This window comes from Cyprinodon tularosa, unplaced genomic scaffold, assembly GCF_016077235.1.
Source record: "Cyprinodon tularosa strain WSP-4 unplaced genomic scaffold, ASM1607723v1 ctg134, whole genome shotgun sequence".
Taxonomy (NCBI): domain Eukaryota; kingdom Metazoa; phylum Chordata; class Actinopteri; order Cyprinodontiformes; family Cyprinodontidae; genus Cyprinodon; species Cyprinodon tularosa.
The window spans coordinates 946,486-969,606 of NW_024038158.1; the positions used below are offsets into that span (position 1 = coordinate 946,486).

Sequence of the window (23,121 nt, forward strand, 5' to 3'; positions counted from 1 at the left end):
ATGAAATGCTTTAGCCGTGGCATTTCCTGCATTTGTTGGGATCCCTGATAATTTCCTACAACCTGCAAATGAATTCATATTCAAAGGTGACTAAATCATGCAAATCAACTTTGAGCTTTTAACTATTCTAATGATTTCATTCATTGAAATCATGCACAGAGTTGTACTTCACTTTATTCATGGATGTCTGAGCAATCTTGATGACTTTTGCTCTCAGAGCCATTAACTTTTCCTTTCCCAGAAAAATGCCTAGTAAATGACATGCCTACTTTTTCTGGTCAGGCAGCAGTCATGTGAGGCTGAGAACCATCGTTCGTTGCTCGTTGAGAGCCTAATCTGCACGGTGACAGCTGCTGTTTCTTTTAGCAAATGTTTAAGTCATTAAAAATACATTTTTTTTTGGCTAAAAAAGGTCTCCATCACTTGTCCAGCCTTTCTAAGAGGAGGTTAACCACCAGAGGTGGCGTGATGCCATAATGTAAGCTCATTTCGTGAATCGGGCATCAATCATACAGAATAAGGTGATATTGCAGTGAAAGCAAAGGTGTCTCTTCTTGGTTGTAAGAAAACAGCTAATATTTCCTGACAAATAAGTATTTCATAGTGACAATGGCAAGATTTAATCATATGCCTGTAGATTACTAAGAGACGGGGAAAAAAGCACGATATATAGAACAGTGAAGAGTAATGTTACATTAAAGTTCTGGGTAAAAAAGAGACCTGTTTAAGAAGTACTATAAAAAAAAAAAAAAAAAAGAAAAATCCTCTAGTGACAAGATTCAGTTCAACTAATTTTAGTTTAATTGAACTATTTTCACTTTTAAAGATGAGTCTTAATAAACTTAGAAATCATTGAAATTCTGTTCTGCTTAAAGTTAAATACAGCATGATACAGAAGCCTAGTTTAATCAAGCAGGTAGATGACCGAACAGGCCAGAAGGGAGCGGGCAAAAACACAAGAGTCGATGGTCAGATTTACAGTTCAAAACAGGAAACAAAGGCAACCATGGTCTCTAGGAGAGATTGGAGCCTGTGAGGTTAAGTAGTTGAGGAAACAATTGACTTAAATGAGCATGATTGGCAGGGATCTCAAGACTAAATCAGTTATGTAATAAATGAGGGTGACCAGTCATGAAAAAGGGAAGCAAACTGACAGCGTTGGTGTGGTGAGGGTTCAAGTAGAACCAAGCTTTTTCAACTAAAAGAACAGCTAACACAAAAATAGTGATCTGAAGGTACAGGGAACAGGAGACAAGAAAAAAATAAAACTGAGTAAACTGCTCATGGATAAATTAGAGTGATAGAAAAAAAAATAGCAGTAAAAGATCAAGATGCAAACATACACAACCAACTAAAACCAAAGATCCCCAGATCTTGGCCGACTGTTAATGATAGTGGAACATCTGTGATGCTGTGGGCCTGATTAATGGTGCATTATTGACTCTTTGTAATAACTTAAAAGTCTGGCAAGCTTAACCACTAAACTGACAGCAATGACACACCTAACGCTTCCTCTGCAATGGATATAGTAAAAGCAATTTGTTATTTTCACTATTAAATAATCTGTCATTTTATCTTGCTTACATACAAATGTGATTCTACAAAGAGTCATTTTTTTCGCATCTACTCCTTATGCCATTGAAATATATATTTTTTTTAATGGTGGCGATGGCAATTCATCTAAAATTGTTGGCATCTACAATCAGAGAATTCTTTAAAAGGCTTAAATCTAACTGTCAAACTATCACAGATAAGTGTAGTGTAATGACTCAGAACAGAGGGATGCAGTATTCAAAGCAAGACAGATAGTGGGAAAAGTGCTATTAATAACGACAGGTTCATGGTCTGCGGTAGCAGTGGCTACGCCGTCTAAGGCAGGAACCTCTACAGGAGAGAAACACAGGTTAGTGACCATGATAATCTGACAGGACGATTATGAACATGTGAGTCACTAACCTGGTTTTACAGTTCAGTCCTTGCCCAGAAAACGAGAATGATTCCAGCCGGTCGGCTGACAAGACACAGCAGACGCTGCCAGGGAGTTCCAGACAGTAAAGCCTGGAAAAAAGCAGGACAGGCACAAGAAGGAATCCAAGCAAACAAAGGAAGACAGGATAATCCACAGGGCGAAGTCAAGAGGCATCCAGCTCACAGCAGAATCCAACAGGAGTCAGTCCACAGGTCAGGCAAACAGATCAGAAAAGGGATAGGCAAGCTCAGAGGTCTGAATTCAGAAACAGGTCAGGATCAATTAAACAGAACACTACAAGTACGCTGGAAAACTCTCTACACCAAAGGCTCAAGAATAATTTGGTACTGATAGCTGGGACTGAGCAGTTTAAATAGAAGCAGGAGCAGGTTGATCAGATGAGCAGTGATGAGAAACACGGCAGAGTTAGACAGATGTATATGAGCAATTAAACCAGCCATCAGCGCCAAGATAATGACAACTAGGCTTGCACGTGGGATTATCTTACCACTTCCCCAAATGAGGAGTATAGTAAAGAAGGTTGAAAAAAAAAGCTACAAAGCCTCTTGTTACACACCTGCACTGTTTTTTTAAGTTTTGTTTTGTTTGTTGGTGTTTGATCCAGCTAGCAAAAACATAACTTTAAATTATCTTGCATAACTTTTAAAGGATTGGTAATTAATGCAGAGGAAAACGCAATGCAGAGGAAAATGCAAAGTCACTGGATAACAGTCTGAAGTGGCCAAAGGGTGTTTTATCATCAGTTACTTAGTTGCTTTCAGTGTAATCTCATTCTTTAACCCACAATTAGGGATTTACTGTTCATTCATAGCCTCACAGCCAATTGGAGTCCAACAGTACCAAAATCGAAGCTCCTCCTGTCGACAAATAAATCATATGAGAAGAAAAAAAGCAGTCAGCTCACATGCTAAAGAAAATGCAGAACAAATTTATGTTTGAAGCACTGAATAGAATTGGGCAACCTGCAAGATGTTGCTGGTTTCCTACCAAGCATTTAATTTAGGAGACAGTTTTCTGTATTTTTCTCATATTAAGCTCTCATATGTACAAGGTATCTCTTGCTGAATGTTGATAAACAGTTTAAAATGCCCGTATCCTCATGTCAGCTGCAGTAAAAGCCCACAGTTTGGTATCCATTCAGACCAGCATGCATCTATAAAAGTAAACAGGAAAGCACAGAACGACAAGAAAGAAATTAGTGTGAAGTTAAAAACACACTATCTGGGTTGTTCATCTGCACAGCAGCCCAAGAAAGTGGCTTTTTCCCCCTCACAGTGTGAAATTGAATGGTTTGAAGCACAGAATACCAGATATGGCAGAATGAAATGTCAAAATGCTCAAAATTGCTGTGTTTATTTTTGAATAGAGCTGTTTGCATTTCATCTGCCAAGAGCTGCAACAAAGATTGAAAGACAAAAAGGATCAGTGGTGAGGATTGAAGATAAACACATAATAAAAGAAGTGTTTTGAATGACACTGTGCCATTTTAGAAAGTATTATTCTTATATAAGTATTATTCTTTTAAATTTGCTTTCTTCTTAGCCGGTTAATCTACTGTATACTTCAGATTTCACAATTGGCTAAGGTAAACACAAGGGAAGGCAGTTTTCTTTGTCAATGTCGTTCATTTACTTGAAAAAAGGGAAGAAAAATGAAATTGAAGATATAAGCAGGAAAATATTTGTTTTCAATATGATTGATAGAATCTATGAGGAACAGTGACAATTTCAGGGTGTGCTCTCCCTCTTGCCGAATAAATGCTCAAAGTGTGGAACATATCTATCTTCGTGAAATCTATTGGATTCTATTGCTATTATTAAGAAAAATTATTAGTATTATTTTTTTTGAAAGAAATTTGAGGCCATAATGACTCATTTCACTGATATGGCACCAGATTAGTGAATTAATGACACAATGGTGCGGAGGTTTGACAGGACCCAAATGCAGACACAAAAGCTTGAGGTGGTTACTGGAAGGTTTAATAATGACAGTTCAACAGAAGCAAAAATCCAAAACATAAATCCACAAAATCCAAAAAAACTTAGAACCAGGAATACTTACAAAAAGGGGGCAAAGAAATGACGACCGATCTGCAAAGAGTGACTGAACAGGAGGAGGATATATGGCAGAGAGAAACAAAGGCTAATTAGCAGATTGGGAGCAGGTGTGAAGAGAGGCAGGAAGGGAGCTATGGAAAAGGAGACTGACACCAGAGGGCAAACAAGAAATATCTAACAACTTAAGTACAATCAAAAACAACTAGAACACAAGAATGGAAATAAAACCAATGAAAACTCAGAGATAAAACTTGAACAGAACCAAAACCAAGACAGTTAATAAACACTTCATTACTGTTCTTAAACAGCTTTTTTTAGAATCTCTACTTTACTTAAATATACATTTTTCTAATATTCAACTTATAATCCACATATTTGAACACACATTTCGGTAGGCTACCTTTAACCTCTTTTGTGTTTTTTTTTTTTTTTGCCAATTCTACACATACTAGATGTATTTCCATCAACCATTTTAAATGCGTTTCTTTAAGTTTCTGAAAAGAAGAGTTTGATAGAAACAGAAAATATTAAATAAACGTACAGAGTTTCATTAAAAAGTTTCTACACTATCTTTAGGTGGCGGGATTTCTTCGAAAAAAGTGTAAATATGCTAATGAGAAGATGGAAGCCGATTGTTCAAATGAGTTCTGATAACATTTACCTCATGTGACTGATCAGCTATTTCACCACCTCCGCCGTCCTGATTGCAGGATGAAAATCATGGTTATCTTGCATTGTTTTGGATGCATCAGATTGAAGAGGTGTGTCATTCATGACCTTTATTAGCATGGTCTCAGTGCCGTTCTAAAATAAAGACTTAAACACATGTAAAATATTGATTTTGACTGGATTTGACAATAAATTGCTTTTTTCTATGACATACACCTGACATATTAAGTTGGAGAGGAGCATGTATCGAGCTATTTTTGATGTATGTGAGGTAAATAAAACATATAATTTCCTGCTGATTAATAATGAAATCAGTAATTGCATTTTGAGCCAAATTATTATTTTTAAGCTTCAAAAAGCCAAGCTCTGGTCACTTATATGCCATGTCCTTGGCCCTGTCCTGCCTCGCCCTCTGAGCCTCCAGATGTCCAGATTAGCCCAAGCCCCACCAGTGCCTCACTTCAAAGACGTGCCACTTGAGAATGGCTCTCATGGCAGGGAGCTGCAGGGCCACTGGTCTGTCAGAGAAGGCAGAGAAGGGCTTTATGTGAAGGCAGCCTTATAGAAAAGACTTACACAATGAAAGTGCCAGCAAGAACTTGAGATTAGCCTCTTTGATTGATGAGTGTTTTATACTGGCTTGTTGGAGCGCTACAGCAGTCACCTGGAGGAGACTTTAGGGAGTGAGCTAAGGATATAGGCCTCTTTAGCCATGCTCAAGCATGTACCCAAGCAATAAAAGTGCATGTCCCTACTGTATCCCCCCCCCATTGAATTTAAGGCTGTGGGTCAGTTTGTGTGAAACTGTATGCAAAGAGATTAAATACTAACTCTCCATTTCTATGCAGAAATCAGAATGCAATTTGTATGCATATAAACCCCGGTTTGTTATCTGACATTTTCACTCAAAAGACCCTTTTGAAAAATAAAGGGCTTATAATTTGTCCTTTTTAAATGTTTTTAGGCTTGTAGCTTCAGATAAATGTCAATCATCTCTGAATTCAATAGATATCTGAAAAAAGAAGAATAGAAATAAACTGAGCACTGCTGCTAATAATCAAACCAGAGATTCTAAAGACATCAACACATTAACACAATGGTCACCAGAGGAGAATAATAATATTTATTCAGCTTGAAAGATAGTTCTTAGAGGGATTCATGACTATTTGTTAGCCAAAATATGTTGCAATTTTCCTATTAATTAAAAAAAATTTTTTTGTGATATTTAAAAAGTTACAGTTAAATAAAAAATTATATATCCTTTGTTATGTTTTCACCCTTGGAGGTCACCATTTTTTACTTGTGCAATACATGCTGGGTTGATGATGTGGTAAGGTCTAACTGGACATTACGTGACCCAAGTTATCTTATTATCATATTCAGGCTCGGACTGTGAATGATTTTCGGCCATGGCTTTTTTCCATCTAAACCGGCCCACTTATGGCTTTGGTTATTAACATGGACGCGACAGTGACTGCTGCTGCGTAACGTCCCCACTCACCAATCAGCAGGGTTGCCAGATGTCATTGACTCCCGTTTTACAGCCCAAACAGTTTTCATAAACCGCCTGGATATATGAAATCTCCCATTTTGAACCAAAGTCTATTGATTTCTTAGGCCATAAATCTAAAGTAAAACATTTTTTACCCATAGACGGCCATCCTAAACTGCCAGATTGGGAAACATCCCAACCTGGCAACAAAGCAGGAAAGATGGGAAACGTTAGCCTTTAAATGCATAACCCCATCATATTTTTGCTAAATATTGAAACATAAATTTGCCAAATATAAGAACCTTGTTGTTTTGTTTAAAGAAAGCATTTTGGCTTTATTATAATTTATTTTGGTGCAAGGATTTTACAGTTTCAAGAAATAGAAAATTACACCATATGCCAACCGTCACAAGGATCTGCATGAAAAGGAAGGGCTATATATACTGCATGCATCATTTAGGTAGGTAACATTGTATTGCTTCTTTAGCTTCTTGAGTTAGAGAGTAAGTATTGGGGCCGGTATGATTTAAGGAGGGCCGGCCCTCGCACTCTGAAATTAGGACCGGCCCACCGGGCATTCGGTATCACAGATTACCAGTCTGAGACTGATCATATTGCATTTCACTGGTGTAACGAAAGATAATACCAAACTTCATTGTTTACTCATGAGTTTTCATGAGCCATAATATACGAGATATCTGTTGAATCAAACAAATGTGATCAGGTTGTATTCAACTGTTGACTGTTTTAGCTAGCAGAAGCTAATGTAAAATCAAAATTAAATTGAATGATGATGAACACTTGTTTCAAGTGATATTCAAACACCTTTCAATTGGTATAACAGCTGTCAATCTCAAGAACGGACAAGTGTGCTCTGATGCATACTTGGTAAATAGGGAGGGTTGAGAACAACATCCGGGGACTTCGTTCTCAGTCTGTTCTTGTGAATTGGAACAGCACTAGGGCTGAGGATGTTTCACGAGTACGCGAGAACGCACAAGTACACGTACTGAGAAACAGCCTCTGTTTACTGAACAAATCCTGCCCCCTACCAGGTTACCTCTGGGGAGGATATTGCTATGGCAACAGAAACAGGTTGAGTAAGCTCCCTTTGTGAAACAGAAAGCTTAGAGTTTCCCTGATTTTAGGTCAAGAAAAGTCAGAGTTTTCTGGAAACTTGGCCTCTGTTCTCCTGATGATCTAAGGTGTGTACCAGAGCTCTCTTTTCTCTAAACAGAGGTACCATAGGTTCTGGGCAAAGTTTTTTTTTTTTTTTACTTTGTAGCAGTAAAAAAAGTTGCTGAGAATCTCACTGTTTTAACTATAAACTCTGAGTTTGAACTCTCTCACATTAACCCTTACTTTTGGTCAAAAAAGTAAAATTCAGAGAGTTTTGTTTTAAACAAAGACGCCATTTTTGGCCAGTAAGGAAAAATCAGCCCTCTATACCTGGTTACTTTGATGCAGGTCACTTCTGCATAGAAAATCATTGAGTCAGTAGGAGTGACTTTACCATCCTTATTGGTAAAGTAAGCGTCCACAAATCCATGCCTTAGTTTCCTATTCAGTATGTCTTTTACTGTCTGCAAAATGGGAAGTTGAGCTCTACAGTTCCAGATGCATCCACAATCCTATTCTGTTCAGAGCTATATAATCCACGTCTAAAAATTATAAAGCTTGTACAGATTTGCATTTTCATCTCACATGGTTAAGTCTATTTTTCCCTAAATTATTCCCCTCTAACTGTATCATAATGCAGGTTTGTTTATGAGAGTTATGGATCTAGAGGCTCTTTTTGTTTTGAAACAACTACTTGCTTTTGTTTTTCCTTTATACTGGAAGCTTTTAGATTCTTAAACTCAAAATTGGCTTTACCGATTAAATGATTGTGGGCATAGCTTGGTGTGGCAATAGTAAATGTTCCCAAATGTTCAAAATGACAAATTTTATGTATAGTTCACCTCAAAGATGACACTTTAACTTCCTCAATGACTTTTCTGAGGTATTAAGATTTCAAAATGACCTCCGATTTCCAATACAACAAGGTAATGGGTTGATGTAAGGATGATACTTTAGCTTTTGTTTCTGTTGATTTATCTTGTTGAATGACTGTATATGTTTCTGCAACAGCTGTTTATGGAAATGTCCAACAGTCCCGTGTTCCTGAATACATCATCTCAGTAAACACTTCAAGGAATTTAATCGATTCAGCCGCACATCTTCACCTAGACCCAAGGGGGAACTGAAAAAGAAAGTCAGCATAGTGGATTAAATCAAGGTTTTGGCTCATGGAACAAAAATTCACAGATGTTAGATGTTTAAATGGTTTATGAGACAGTTTGGAAAAAAAATAAGTCTTTTAATTGTATGTACTACCAGAATTATATCAGAGTTTTAAGTTATTTACCTATGAAGACAATGCAATTTTAACATATACACCAGAAAAAAAGTTGTGCTGTAAATACTGTTGTTGACAGCAGGGATGGACTCCAAAGCAGTGATCCACTTTACTGTGGCAGTTATTTGTAGCATTCCTCTGGAAGCACTTGTGGTTGGATATTTGTATCTCTACTGTTCCAGACTATGTGCCGGTGTTTCATATCAACAGCTCTGGATTCACGTAACCTTCCACCCGCAGGCACACACAGTACAAACCGCCAGCTCATGATTTAGATTGATTATATTGGCTCAGAGCAAGAAGCTGCGGGTCTGATAAGAGCACGGCATGGGGGCAGAAACTAGAACGCTTTGAGTTTGAGATATGGAGTCTGCTTTTGAGAATTTATGGAGATGTTATAGATTACATTATCAAGTTCAATAAACTGTTTATGAGTAAAAGGGTCAGCTTGTTCGTAAAAGAAGTTGCAGCTTCATCATGTCCAGTGGAGCAGCATTTCTGAGTGGAACAGAAGGGAGTATTGTGTAGTTAAGTAATGGTGGATTGTCAGACCTTTGGCTCAGCATTTAATTTGTTTTTCACAAGAAGTTTTCCCGATGATAAAAAATCGCTTCATAGCATGGGTTAGCTGCTTGAATCAGTGTTACTCACCATATATTTCTCTCCCCCTATTTAGTCATTTGTAAATCTTTTCCTCATCTTTTTTATTTAGAAAACTGCTCTCATTCATTCTCTTTGGTTTTATTTCATAGGCTTTTCCTTCACTTTCTATTCATTTTATCATTCTTATCATTTCTCTTTTACCCTGCTGTTTTATTTTGGTACATAATACGCTGAAAACGTTGAATGTCTTTTGTAAAAGCCCATTTCTTTTCGTTTTTCGTGGATAATGGCTTCACCTTTTTGAGCTACACTTCCATATTAAGGGGAGATGGCAATGCAGGAGCCCAAATGTTATCAACGGGTTTACCATGTAACTCTGATCTTATGTGCCATTCTTATCTATCCTTGTGTCCTCAGCTCTTTCATGACTACAGTGGTCGGTCTAATTGAAACCGTGATATCAGATGTGTGGGTGTGTCTGAAGCCATCAGTCTGGCTGAATAAAGCCAAGTGTAGCACGCTGTAAGGGCCTGTCTGTCCCCCTGCTGATGCTATGTCTGGATATCTGATGCTGGCTTGGTAGATAGCAAAGTGGATCAGAGAACAGAAAACATGTAACCACATTATTGCAACTTTAACCGAAAAGTCAGAAGCAGCAGGAAATTAGTCTTCGTTTCATTTCAGCTTTTACCTTTTTTATTTTAGATTGACAAAGCATTTCAAGGTTCTCTTTCCTTTCAAACCATCCTTTAAATTTAATTAACAAATATTAACTTATAAGTGCAACTGCATAGTGTTTTACTTTAATTACTGTAGGCTAGCATCAGTTGAGTCAATAGTGTGAAAAATAACCACACACTTGTATAAATGGGTTTCCAAAATGGCGATCTGTGAGACCATAATTACACAGTATTGTGACCTTTCTAGCGACTCATTCCAATACATATACACATCTAACATATGTTTTTGTGTTATCAGTAACTCTACCATGAAAACAATTATAGTTCTTAATTTTTTACACCATTTAGTTGTTATGGTTGCGCCCCCGCCCATTTCAGAGCTGTCATTTCAGTCCTCATGCAGCAGTCCCTTTCAGCTGCAATCAATGCTAAGAGCTTCTGTATTGTAACATTCATTTCCAATACTGCTTTGCATCATCTGACTCATTTAATCTGATTTTACATAGTTACCTAGTAAATTACAATTAATGCCTGAAGTGCTACTGTGAAATATAAAGAATACATCAACATTTAAATGCATAATTCTAATGACATCCGATTAAAAAGTAATGTTTTACGGACAGAATATGCAAAAATATGCAAAATACGTAAATAAGAATAAAATTATATGAAAGATAAGATTTCGATATTTAGTCCTCTAATGCAAAGGGAAAGTATAATCAATACATCAGAGAAAATATCCCACCAAAAGTATGTGCATTGTCAGGATCTTTACGTTTGAGGGATTCTGATCCAAAGTTCAGCCTAAAATTATAATATAAATATCCATTCAAATGAGTATTGGTCTGACAAATTATGTTTTTCTTGCCTTGTGTCTTTGAAATTAATATCTTATTATAAAAATTGGTCTGTCTACTAAATTAATATTTACTACATAGAAACAGATCTGTGAGTTCTGGCTCCCTTCAAAGACTCATAAATCCCATCTCTGTTTTACCTCCTACTCAACCAGACTGCAAATTTGTCACACAGACAATGACTGATCATTTTATGGCTAGACCAGACTGGGATGTAAATGTGTTTAGAATTGATCTCTGATTTTTTTTATCCTCTTCCATTTTGTTCCAGCTTGTTTGTATTTAATAAACACAAACTGTGTTAAAAATCATGCGATTAAAACATTTGATGTTTTACTCTTAAATAACTAGTATTAGAGCGCCTCAAATAAGTAGTGAACATGCCACCATCTCAATAAATATTGATAATTTCATTATCAATATTTATCATTATTTCTAGAGTTTTCAGCTCCACTGATACTGAGAACATTGCTGCAATTATCATGATATTAGAAATTAATCATTTAGTACTAAAGCTAGTACCGTAGGAGGATTACCTTGTGATAAAAGAATGGCACCTTATTGGAACCCGTATTTCAGCTAGTTTCCACTGGTCCCTTAGACAAAAAGGGGAGTGATGCTACTAGTACTGACAACACTAGGTTTCAAGCTTAGTTTTGAAAATGCAAATGGTTCAGTTGGGGCTGCAACATTTTAAAAATTGTGTTTAAAAAAGGATAAAATGCGTTTGAAACTGCCAAATAACCGACTAGCAGTCTGCCTGTCTTTATAAATCCTCATTATTCCTCATTTGGAGAGAATATTAAATAGCTATTCTCGAAAAGCTGTCATTGACAGAAACCATAGTCTCACAAAGCCTATTGGACCAATAGAAAACAGATGACTTAATTAATCCAGCAGAAGTCTGAGGACAGATCAGGCAAACAGAACAGAACAGAAACAGGTGGGCTCATAGGTCCAGAGGCAATCAGAGGCGATCAGGCAATCAGAAACACTTAGATACACTAGAAAACTCTTAACAAAGGCTTGAATAATCTTGCAATGATGACTGGAAGGTTAAATAGTTTCTGGAGCAGGTGGATCAGATGACTCGTAATGAAAAACTGGGCAGAGCTAAGCAGGTGAATGAGTAATAAGGCCAGTCATCAACTCTGAGATCATGACACAAAAGCTCAGTTAAGCATGTATTTTTATTGAAAACGCAGGAATTTTAACATTGATAGCACTTTTATATGAATGTTTTATCATGTTTTATTGAATCTGTTCTTACCTCCTCTTTTATTTGCTGGTTTGGAGAACTTTTCTTAAAAATAGAAAACACCAGAAAAAACATCATTAATACATGTAAAAATCACAAGAACATCCCTAAGTCATCTCCAGTACATGAGGCCCCGATATAAAAAAAGGTCCAACAGATTTCCTTTGACTCAAGTCGTTTTTTATGGGCGGAGTTCAAACCACTCCCATCTGGTCGCAGATACATTGCCCCTAAATGCAGGACAGACACAGGAACTGTCCTGTTGCTATTACGATTCTTAATCACTGTCTTAGTCACTGTCATTTTTTTGGTTTTTGTTGTCTGTGTGTTGTGAGAATGTGTTTGTGTTGCTGTTGTATAATAAATAGCCCCTTGGGAATAATAGACTCTTGAGGTTGTTAAAAAGAAGTAAGGATCAGAAGTTAACCCAATGTAAGTGATCAAAATTAGAATTCTGCTCCATAAAAACTACAATAATATTTTATCATTTTGATGTTTTCTTAGCATTGAATTAAAGCTGCAACTCTAACTAAGTTAATCACATATTTTGCTTATAGCTAAAATATGTAAGTGCTCTCTATATGGTTTTAAGTACAATAAATCTACCTTAAATCGAATATATAATAGATTAAACATGAGACATTAAAATAAATATTGTTGCAACTATTAGAAAATTCCCCTCAATGGAAGCAGGTACTGGGAACAATAAGCCAAGAAAAAGCACTTAAGAAAAATGTGCCTTATATGTGAGGATTGCATTCGGGGAAGTGACATTTCAGTAAGTGCTCTCACATAAATGCTTTCTCAGGCTGGTAAGAACTCTGGCAGAGCAGTACTGATTAAACAAACATGTTCCATTAAGCGTTCAACCTGCAGGATAGTTTAGAAAATCCACCGCTAGTACATTTTGTTACACGAATCATCCTTAGTTGACATGACAGCTCTACTTTAACAATGCTTCTGCTCTATCTTTTATATAATGTGTCACCATTCCTAATGAGTCTATCATGTTTAAATGGAGCTGTTACTTTTCAGTATCATTAGAAATGATCTTATGGGAACCATTCAATCAGTTAAGTTAACCAGACTGACTGCTTGAAAGGAAAAGAAATATTCTTGTAAATTGAATTGCAGCCTAAAAAAATTAGACTGTACTTACAGGAATTAAGATATAATGCAGGAGACTCTTTTCTCCCGCTGTAAATAGATGCTTTAAGGATCGGAAAGTTTAGCCAGACACAACAGTTCAAAGTTCAAGAATTTATTGCAATTAATATTTGAAGTTAGACAGGAAACCACCAACAGCAGAGTCAAGAACCTCTGGAGGAAGACAAGACAAGACGTGACAGAAGGCTTGACCCTGGACACATGGAACGTGGGCTGAATTCCCATGGAACGTCAAAACTGAAGACAAATGGCCACCAGGTTCCCCACCTTAGAAATAAGAAGGGAATGATAAATTGACGCGTCAGCTTCTTAGACTCCACCATCAGAGGACGGTAGTGGAACACCAACTTAATAACCAGTCTTATAGGCTGGGGAAAGATTGCATCATTTTACTACACCTCTGACATCTTGAGGAAGCTTTTCTGAGCCTTTCTCCAGACTTATTGGAACCTAATAGAAGCAACATAAGCAGACAGGACCCTTGCCTCTCTTTTCTGAATTGGGAACACTGGTTTGTGGTATTCATTGATAATGAAGAAAGGGAAGTCAGCTAGTTGGAACAGAACTATGTAACCATTTAAAGGATTTAGCACCATTCAGAATTTGGAACATGGTCTCAACCCCTTAGTTTGCCCTCGGTGACTGATCATCTGACTCTGGGTGAAAACCAGATGACAGACTGATGGAGATTACCAACAAGGAGAGAACTCCTTCTAGAATCGACTAACAGACTGTGGTCCTCTGTCAGAGATGATATCTGTTGGAAAGTAATGAAGGGGGAAAACCTCCCAGGCCATGATCTCCTCCATCTCTTTTGCTGAGGAGAGCTTCTTAAGGGGAACCGTTGACAAGAGTGAGAATGACTGAATGACGGTTGGAGGAGGGAGAAAGCAGAAAGAAGTCCATAGTGGGGAGAGACCACAGACCTGACGGGACAGGAAGTGGTTGTTACAATCTTAAGGGTGAATGCCATGACGTCTTGGCTTGGTGGCATTGGTTACAAGCTGCAACAAATTTCTAGATATCATTGGTCAGAGTACGCCGCAAGAATTTGAACTGAAGGAGAGATGTTAAAATGCACATCACTCACTAGTCACCACAGGGTTCTTTTGAACACATACAATATCTTAAATAAAGCATAACTGGGAAGTGCGGTTTTGAATAATCATTTTCACCTTTAAATTATCTCTACATGGTTTAGAACCTCATCTTACTTCTATGGTAACTGTCATAGTGCCCGTAGCACAGGCCCATTAAAACGAGCAGAGCCAAATCTCGTTTTAAAGTTTGCGCAGCAATCTTTGTTATTCATGCGCACTTATTGCACATTTAAAATAAAAAAATGCGCATGTAATTTAGCTCCCCTTATGTTAAGTCTTTGAGGATTAGACATTCAATGTTGCTTTAAAAAATCCATACTTCTTTCTGTTATTTCTACATTTATTATTTAAATGAATAAAAAAAATATTAAATAGAACCATTTGATTTTTATCTTGGATGCATGGTGGGCAGTTTGTAGCAATATTACCTTCACGCAAGGAGGTTCTGGTTAGATTCCTCAGCCAGAGTCTGCATGGAGGTTGCATTTTCTCCTTGTGCATGTGTGGGTTCTCTCTGGGTACTCCAACGTCCTCCCACAGTCCAAAAACATTAATGTTAGGTTAATTCTCTAGATTGCCCTTAGATGTTAAAGTGTGTGTGTGTGTGTTGTTTTACATCTCTGTGTGTCTCTGTGTTGCCCTGCAACAGACTGGCGACCTGTCTGGGGTGTAAATATAGACTGCCAAAGAAAGGCACCGGCTCCACTGCAGCCTGGACAAAATGAGCAGGAGAAAATGGATGGCTGGATGGATGGATGGATTTTAATCTGATATGAAAACTGAATAATGACCTTTATATGCTCTTCATGATATAAAAGTCGAGACAGCATACTAGGTAAACATTAGACAAACATTGTCCTCTAATTTCTTAGAAAAGTGCTGAGTTGTTGATCATGTGAATTTGCAGTTATCAAGAAACCATCAAATCACAAACAAACAGGTTTTGACTCGTTGATCCAACAGTTTAGTCAAAGGTACATGCTTTAAGGAAGAAACTAAATAGGAAAAAAAACAAAGATGGGATTTATGCTCATCTAGGGAGAAGGAGACTGTATTTCCTTTGCCAATATGGCAGCAAACTGAGATAATGCCAAGTTGAATAAGCTCTCGATAGTGCTTGGGTCATGTTTTGAAAGTTATTATTGTGCTATTAAGCACAGTAAAGGTAATTCTTCTTTATAACCGTATATATATCTCTTATGCATTTGCTGCTGCCATTTTTTTAGCCTGGTCACCTATCTGTCAGTTTTATGGCCAAGCTAGAGTGCAATAGTCCTGTCAGTTGATGTGGGAAAAAATGCTGACAGACACCTTTACCGGTCACTGACTAAGAGGCTATTAGCCTCCTGGCCCCTACACCGTTCCTCCTGTGGCTGCCCCGGTCTTGGTCCCTCTGGGCTTTTTCTCTCTTTTACTGAACCCTCTATCTAGGCTGAGTTATGCAGGGGAGGGGATTAGGCGGATAGAGTGGGGTTGGGAGGGTAAGGGGACTGAGCTTCACTGAGGAAGTACAAGATCTTTCAAAACGTAACCTTTGGTAAGTCTGCCACTGAGAAAATCTAAAGTTAAATAAGAAAAACACTGGAGAGACTAGCTCAATAGAAGCCCAGCATGCTTGGAAAAGCTAAAAGTGATATAGACTGTAGAAAAAAAAAAATCTAATTTAAAGGGATTTTACACTATATTCAAGCAGATTTCCTACACAATAAGAACTTACATAGTGTATTTAGTCGGTTAGGGGGTCATTCAAGTATGGGTTAGCATACTAAAATGGCAGACTTTGTCAAAGATAAAGAACATACGTACAAAAAGTTGGTATTTTTTAATAAGATTGTTGTTGTTGCACATTTTTACTGAAAAGGAACATTTGAACAGCTCAGAGCATGGAGGAAATAACCTAATATATTTTCTTTTTACAGGTCAGTATGGTCTGATCTTGAATGATTATGGGTTAAAGAAAGATAAAATGATTAACAGTGATTCCAAAAAAATTAAAAACAAACCACTGGACTTGGATTTTCAAAGTTGAAGATGTTTTCGCTTCCCATCCAGGAAGCTTTTTTAATTCAAGATGCTCTTCAAACCTGTGGATACCCAAACTGGGCGTTGGTCAAATCAGGAAGGAAATTCAAAACACACGCAGCAGAACATAACGGTGAGAAGATCAAACGCAAAAACATCTCCATCCCATATGTTGCTGGAGTCTCTGAAAAACAGAATTTTCTCCAAACACAAAATACCAGTACTTTTCTAACCTAACAAAACCCTTAGAGAGAGGCTAGTGCATCCTAAGGACAAAACCCCCAAACCAAATATGAGCGGAGTGGTGTATGCATTTCAGTACAGTGAGGAATGCTAAGATCTTTATATTGGAGAAACCAAACAACCTCTCTTAACAGACACATGGCCAAACACAGAAGAGCTACCTCCTCTGGACAAGTCTCTGTGGTACATCTACACCTTATGGACAAAGGACATTCTTTTGAGGACCAGAATGTCCACATTTTGGATAAAGAAAATAGGTGGTTTGAGAGGGGTTTGAAGGAAGCCATCTATGTTAAGAAAGAAAGAAAAACCAACCTTAAACAGAGGAGGTGGCCTCAGGTTCCAGCTTTCAAAAACTTACAATGCAGCTATTGAGATAACGCCTTCCCATTATCATCGCAGCCCCAGCCTCTGTACAGGAGAGCGGAGGACCTCGCCTATTCAGCCAGTCAAACAATCCTCTTTAACGACCGACCTTTCAGACACTTAGACGGGTATGGGGTATTGCAGGCTAACAAAAGACCAAACGACTCCCATTCCAAATGGGGGGACCCCTTCGTCTGTTCCAATATCCATGTTTTCAAAACAAAAACAAGGCATTGTTGGGCTACTGTATAAAACCTGGAACTCAACACTATTTCCGACATTTTGTATTGAAAAAGCTTCCTGGATGGGAAGTGAAACATCAAAAAACTTGGAAGCCAAGTCCAGTGGATTGTTTTTAATTGTTTTGGAATGACTATGACCTGGATGACTGAGAACCTTCCCCAGCCTATTGACAGTGATGTTTCTCTTGTACTATGGATCAAACACTTTCTACTACCGATCAGGGAATTTCTACTACCAAAAAGGGAACTCCAGCCTTTACCTCAAGCCTTTTTTTTTCCCTCCAACCTGTTAAGTGGTCACAAATAACACGACAGAACTACTTGAGGATGTTTTGCAGCATGCAGGAAGACAATTAGTTCGAGAGTAGACGTTCTGGAAGCTGGGCACTAGCAATAGCCCTGGCCTGAAAGAGAAGCTTAGCAAAAAGCATTTAGGTATTTTTAGGATTTTATACTCTGTGTGACTTTCCCTCCTGTACCCAATATTCTGGCCATCACTAGGGGGAAAGCTAGCTCACAGACCTATAGCTTTAAAGAAGAGGGTGCAATGAATGATTTATCACACCACTATATCTTTTTAAACCCTAAACTAGTTTATACATTTTTATCATATCTACATCTGGTTCTCAGTTGCACCATATCTTTTGGCCATGAGCACCTTCCCTCCTGCATAGAGATTGTACCTTTGTTAAAAGGTGGAAATATTGGGAAATACCCCTTACAAGTTTAAAATCTGTCTTATACTGTATAGGTTCTGTGGCCAACAATCTAGTGAATAGTTGAAGGTTGAAGAAAGGGGACCTTTTAACTTCGAACATTTCAATGAGCAACCGTTCAATCCATAATCTGAAATTAGAAATATATCCCAACTGCAAACCTGCAAAGACACTGCTGTACATCTAAACGTACTGGCTGGGAAAGGAGAGCCAATGCAGGAAGGGGATCATGGTAACACAAGAGAAGTTAGAAATCCACAGCTAAAGACATAGAATGTATTCACAACAGGACCATTAATCACATCCAGTTAGCAGTTTGCCTCAAGTCATGTAGAAGATACAGAAAACGCATAAGAAAGTGGAATTGTTTGAAAATATCCAAAATTCAACGTTTTCCCTACAATGCAAAATGATATCTATTGGATAAACTTAACTGAATATAGCAGAGTGAAAAAAGAGGCAGAATGAGCCTCTATGGATGTGTTCCTTTGGCAGACACAGCAAAATAACTGCACATACCCAGAGTGCATCAGAAGTACATACTGGTCTGAGTTAAGAGGAAGATACACTTGATCTGATGGTAGAGGAATCAAAGCATATTGGGAAGGCCCAATTAAAATTCCAGACTTAAATCAAATTAAAACAATTTGTGCTTCAAGTATGTTGCAACAAAGTATGAATGAGTAAATGTTTGAACTTCTACATTTGCAATGCTTGAAAGAAGTAGCAGCAAATGCAGCAAAAAGGTGTTTCACAAAGCAGTGATTTAAGGAGGTTGAATAAACATGCTCGCCCCACTCTTTAGAGTTTTACTTGGAAAAACATTTTAAAAGCTATAATTTTTTCATTTCACAGTGTTTCACCATCTTCTGTAGGCTTGTCACATAAAATGCCAGTGCATCATAGATGGTTGTGTTTGCAACATGTCAAAGTGTGAAAATTGTTTAAGGGTAGAAATCCTTTTGCATGCTTCTTTAGTTAGATAGAGAACTGATTTACAGCTGCAGGAACAGGTCTTTCTCCAGTGGCTCATGAAGAAATACAAGGAAATGTAGATTTTCTGGAAAACTTGTTTTCTTTGAATCTCTGCTGAATGTAAATCTCTGCATGAATAAGCCTTGTCATTATGGCTCCACATATTTGTGTCACAATAGCTATTTTCTCACTTTCTAATAAGGGCTGTGAAAAATGTTTTTGGAGTATCATCAAATGCATGATAATTGACACTTGGGGTGATCTCTGCTTCACTGAATCACCTGCCAAATGGCACAGAGCAGCCAGCCTTCATGTGACCATTTTTGTTAACAACAGCGGAACATCTACATTGCCCTATGAATTGCCTCTTAGTATCGCCTCTCTGCAATCGTCTTATATCCATTAGTCAGTGTGTTATTGTGTATCCCTCGAAGGGAAATGATAGACATCTACCTTTAGAGCGATGTTTGTCATTTATAGCTCATTAAACGATGCAGCACTTGAGGAGAAAAGCTAACCAAGATGCCTGATTATAATACTAATGAAGAAATAAACATGGTACGGTGAATGATTTTCGTTTTTTTTCCCCACAAGAGCTGCTTTGACACATAAAGAGGGTAAGCCCAATTTATGGAAACACATTGCAATAGATCTTATTCTCAGAGTGGTCTTCTAGTGGGGTTTTAATTGGATTTTTTTCCAGTTAAGCTGTTTTATTGAGGCCTCTGGATGGAGCACCATCCACTAATGCCGTCAAACTCATTTTTATACCAATTAAATTTTTGGCCAGTTCATTGGGATTTTCCTTTCATTTAGAACTACATATATTGTTATAAAAGTCTTTTACAGCTTACAGGTATATTCTAATGGTTTGGATTGTCTAGTTATTTCCTTACATTTATTCTTACCTATCTAACTATCTATCTATCTATCTATCTATTGAAATAAGCTACCAACTAATGTCCCTTTTTTACATTTTTATACACATGTTTAAACTGCTTTACAAGATGAGAAACAAGATGATATTGTCATGTTTGGTTTAACGTGTCTAACCCACATGCAGAACACTCAGAGGCAGGAGAAAAGTTCAAAGCTTTATTTAAGAAGAATGTACACAATAAATGATCAGATCCAGTGGGGAACTCGTCTGGTCACGAGTGGGTTCTGAAAGGCACACAGATTGATCAGATCCAGGAAGAGAATGGACTGGTCCCGAGTGGGTTCACTGCAGAGGGAAACAGAGGAGTTAGTGGAGGTCCAGGTATTTTGCAGGATGATAGTGAGCAGGGCAGTACCTGTTCTGGAGTTGAGCAGAGCAGCTGAGGGGGGGAACCTTGAGGGTCCAGAGGCTGTCGGCAGGCTGAGGGCTAGGCGGAGGCAGAGCTTAATTTGAGTGTAGGCAGATCACAGATTTGAGTTTCCTTCCAGTATCTACTGAGAGGGGGCAGGCAGATCTTTTAACAGGAATTGTTCTCCAGAGTTCTTCTGAGAACGGACAGGCAGATCACCGGCAGAGAAACTCTTCAGGGTTTCAGGTTTCTGGCAGGTTCTATCTAGGAAGCAGAGAGGAGAAAACAGATCAGTTTCAGATTCTCAGTGAGTCAGAGGTTCAGACAGGCTGGTTGGCTCAGGCTTGCTAACCGTTACTGGCAAACACTCTGGCACTGGAGAGAAGTCCTCCGCCTCCTTAAATACGGATCTCCTGATGAACAGATGAGGAACAGGTGGTGCAATCAGCCCCAGCTCAAGGAGATCTCATACGCCCTCTGGTGGAGAAAGTGGACAGACCTCCAGATCCTAACAGATATGAATTAAAGCCACTCAATATACAGAATTGAGGCTTATATTCCTGTATCAAAATTTGCATTGACAAAATCGCCATGGACTGGTGATAAGATATGATATATTAAGGTTCTAGTACATAAAACTCTCTATGTCGATTCAATTAGGTTGTGGGCTCTTACACTTGATCTATATACTGTATGTAGTACAGTAGTTTTGATGCTTAAGCTAAAATATTATTGGAGATAGTGTGATTTAAAAAATCCTGTCAAATGCATTTAGAAAATAATGCAATTTGTAAAGTAAAACTGCAAATGAAATATAAAAAAGAAAAGAAAATTACAAAAATAAAACATGAAAGGACTATTTTTTCATTAATTCATTTTCCAAAGTTTCATCTTTGTATGAATTTATTTTATATATCCATTTACAAAACCTGTCAATGGATACACTTACAACAAAAACTGGAACAAAATATACGCCATAGACCTTAAAAATATATGTGATAAAAATAAAATTTTCTTAAAATCAAACAAAAAGAAAAAAAATTACTAGAGAACATGATGGGAATAAAGTTTAAATTTGTTGACATCTGTGCAACTTAAGTGTTTGGAGTTGCTTTAAAAGTGGCTCTTTTATTTTCAGGAAGGCCATTGCAGTTTTCCCATCTGCACATAGAAAAAGCATCTAGTAATCTCTTTGTTTTTGGCCAGGAAAAATAAATACTCATGCTCTGGTAATATTATGGACTTTTTGGAACAGAACTGATGTGAAATTCAAAACTGAGGACTGACTCAAAGACATCTGGGCCATTGCCAGCCCTTGTACTTCTACTTTCTGCTTTTTAGTCTAATCAGTTGGACAGAAGACAAGATGCCAGTTTATTACTGATTGAGCCGTAAAGCTTAGTTCTTTTTTTCATTTGTAACCTCATATACGAAATGAAGTCATAACACTTCATAACACCTCAGTGTTGTTTGTAAAAACAAGTGATTTTGTCTTAGTTACTCAGCCACTGAAAGTTGGAAAAGTTTTATAACTGAATTAACTTTTTGGATTAACAACAGAGGCCTGCGGGCTATAAAATATGAGAGAAGAAAAAAAGACTGAAGGATATTTTAGAGGAATTGAAATTTTAATATTCTTTACTCTTATGTAACCCAGAACCCTGCTTGTGAGATATGTGAGAGTTATGATTTAAAGATGACAGAGGAAATTAGGGGGCATTTGAGTTCAAATTCAGAGGTTTTATTGTACCCTTCTATGCTATGACACAATTATTTAATTATTTTACTCAATTTAAGGAAGCCATAAGTATTTCTGCCCTATTAATTTTGCAAGGCGGGGAGAAAAATGCTTAACGTTAAGGAACCAAGCCAACTTAATAAATACTCACTCATAAAGAGTGGTAACATCTTGTTAAAGAGACTAGAATTGTTGGTATGTACACGTCATGTATTTGTTCCAGAAATCTGTTTAATCTATATCTTACAGCAGCAAAGCCTGTAAGCCTGTAAATAGTTTTCCTGAATGCCTCCTTTAGTCTAATGGATTTTATTGACAAAACCAACATTTGTAGATCTGAAGTGAAGGCAGTAGCTACTTCTCATGAGCCAGCACCGAAGTTCATTACTGTCTGCTTCAAGCCCTGATGCTCACTGCATCAGCTCTTTTGGATGGTTAAAACAACTTGGAGTGGAATTACTGTTCAAGTAAAAATCCTTGTACCATATGAGACTGTAGGGAAGACACAGTTAAGAGCATTTTTTACTCTATTGTTCCTTGCAAAAAAACATTTTGTAATATCTTGAGTTAGTCTTTCAGGCTCAAAATATCCCTTTGGTCTTTTAAAGCAGGACTCTTTGGTGGCTCTCAATGTTTTTTAAATGTATTTTAAAGTTCTTTAGAACAGACCTGGGGTTAGCAATCTTCACTTTGCAAGCATTTTGCCTCGTTTCTACAAATAATGTGTCTAATGGATGTTATGTTTATGAAAAACTGGATAAAGAAAGACATAATTTTCATCCTTACCACAATGTAATCTGGACAATGTAAGTGCATGTGTTATTACTGTAATTCAGTAATGGAAATTATTTTCAAACATTGTAAAAATACATATAAAAAAAACAAACAAAAAAACAGCTTAAAAATGCTAAAATATGCCTTTTAAAAACAACTTAAAATCTAAAACACCTGTTTCTTTTTTTTTTCTTTTTTGGCGACTTATTGCCAAAGTTTTAGTCACTGTGATAGCCTAAAGATCCAGATCCATTAGTGTCCATGACTCTTTATGTAGTATTTGCTATATAGTTGTAAAATATGAAGTAAGAACCATTATTTTGACAAGGTTCTGGTTTACAGAGTTATAAAGGATTTATTTTATCCCATATGGCTCCTTGAACCCCAGTCAGCCTCTGCAGATGGCCGCTCACACTGATCCTGGGTCTGCTGGAGGTTTCTTCCTGTTAAAAGAGAGTTTTTCCTCTCCACTGTCGCTACAAGCA

At 37.5% G+C, this 23,121-nt stretch overlaps 1 protein-coding gene across 2 annotated transcripts in view; it reads left to right on the top strand.

Annotated features, from left to right (window-relative positions):
* Positions 1 to 23,121, top strand: part of sema5ba (sema domain, seven thrombospondin repeats (type 1 and type 1-like), transmembrane domain (TM) and short cytoplasmic domain, (semaphorin) 5Ba) — a 304,696-nt gene that overhangs the window by 119,729 nt on the left and 161,846 nt on the right. The window lies entirely within an intron of this gene.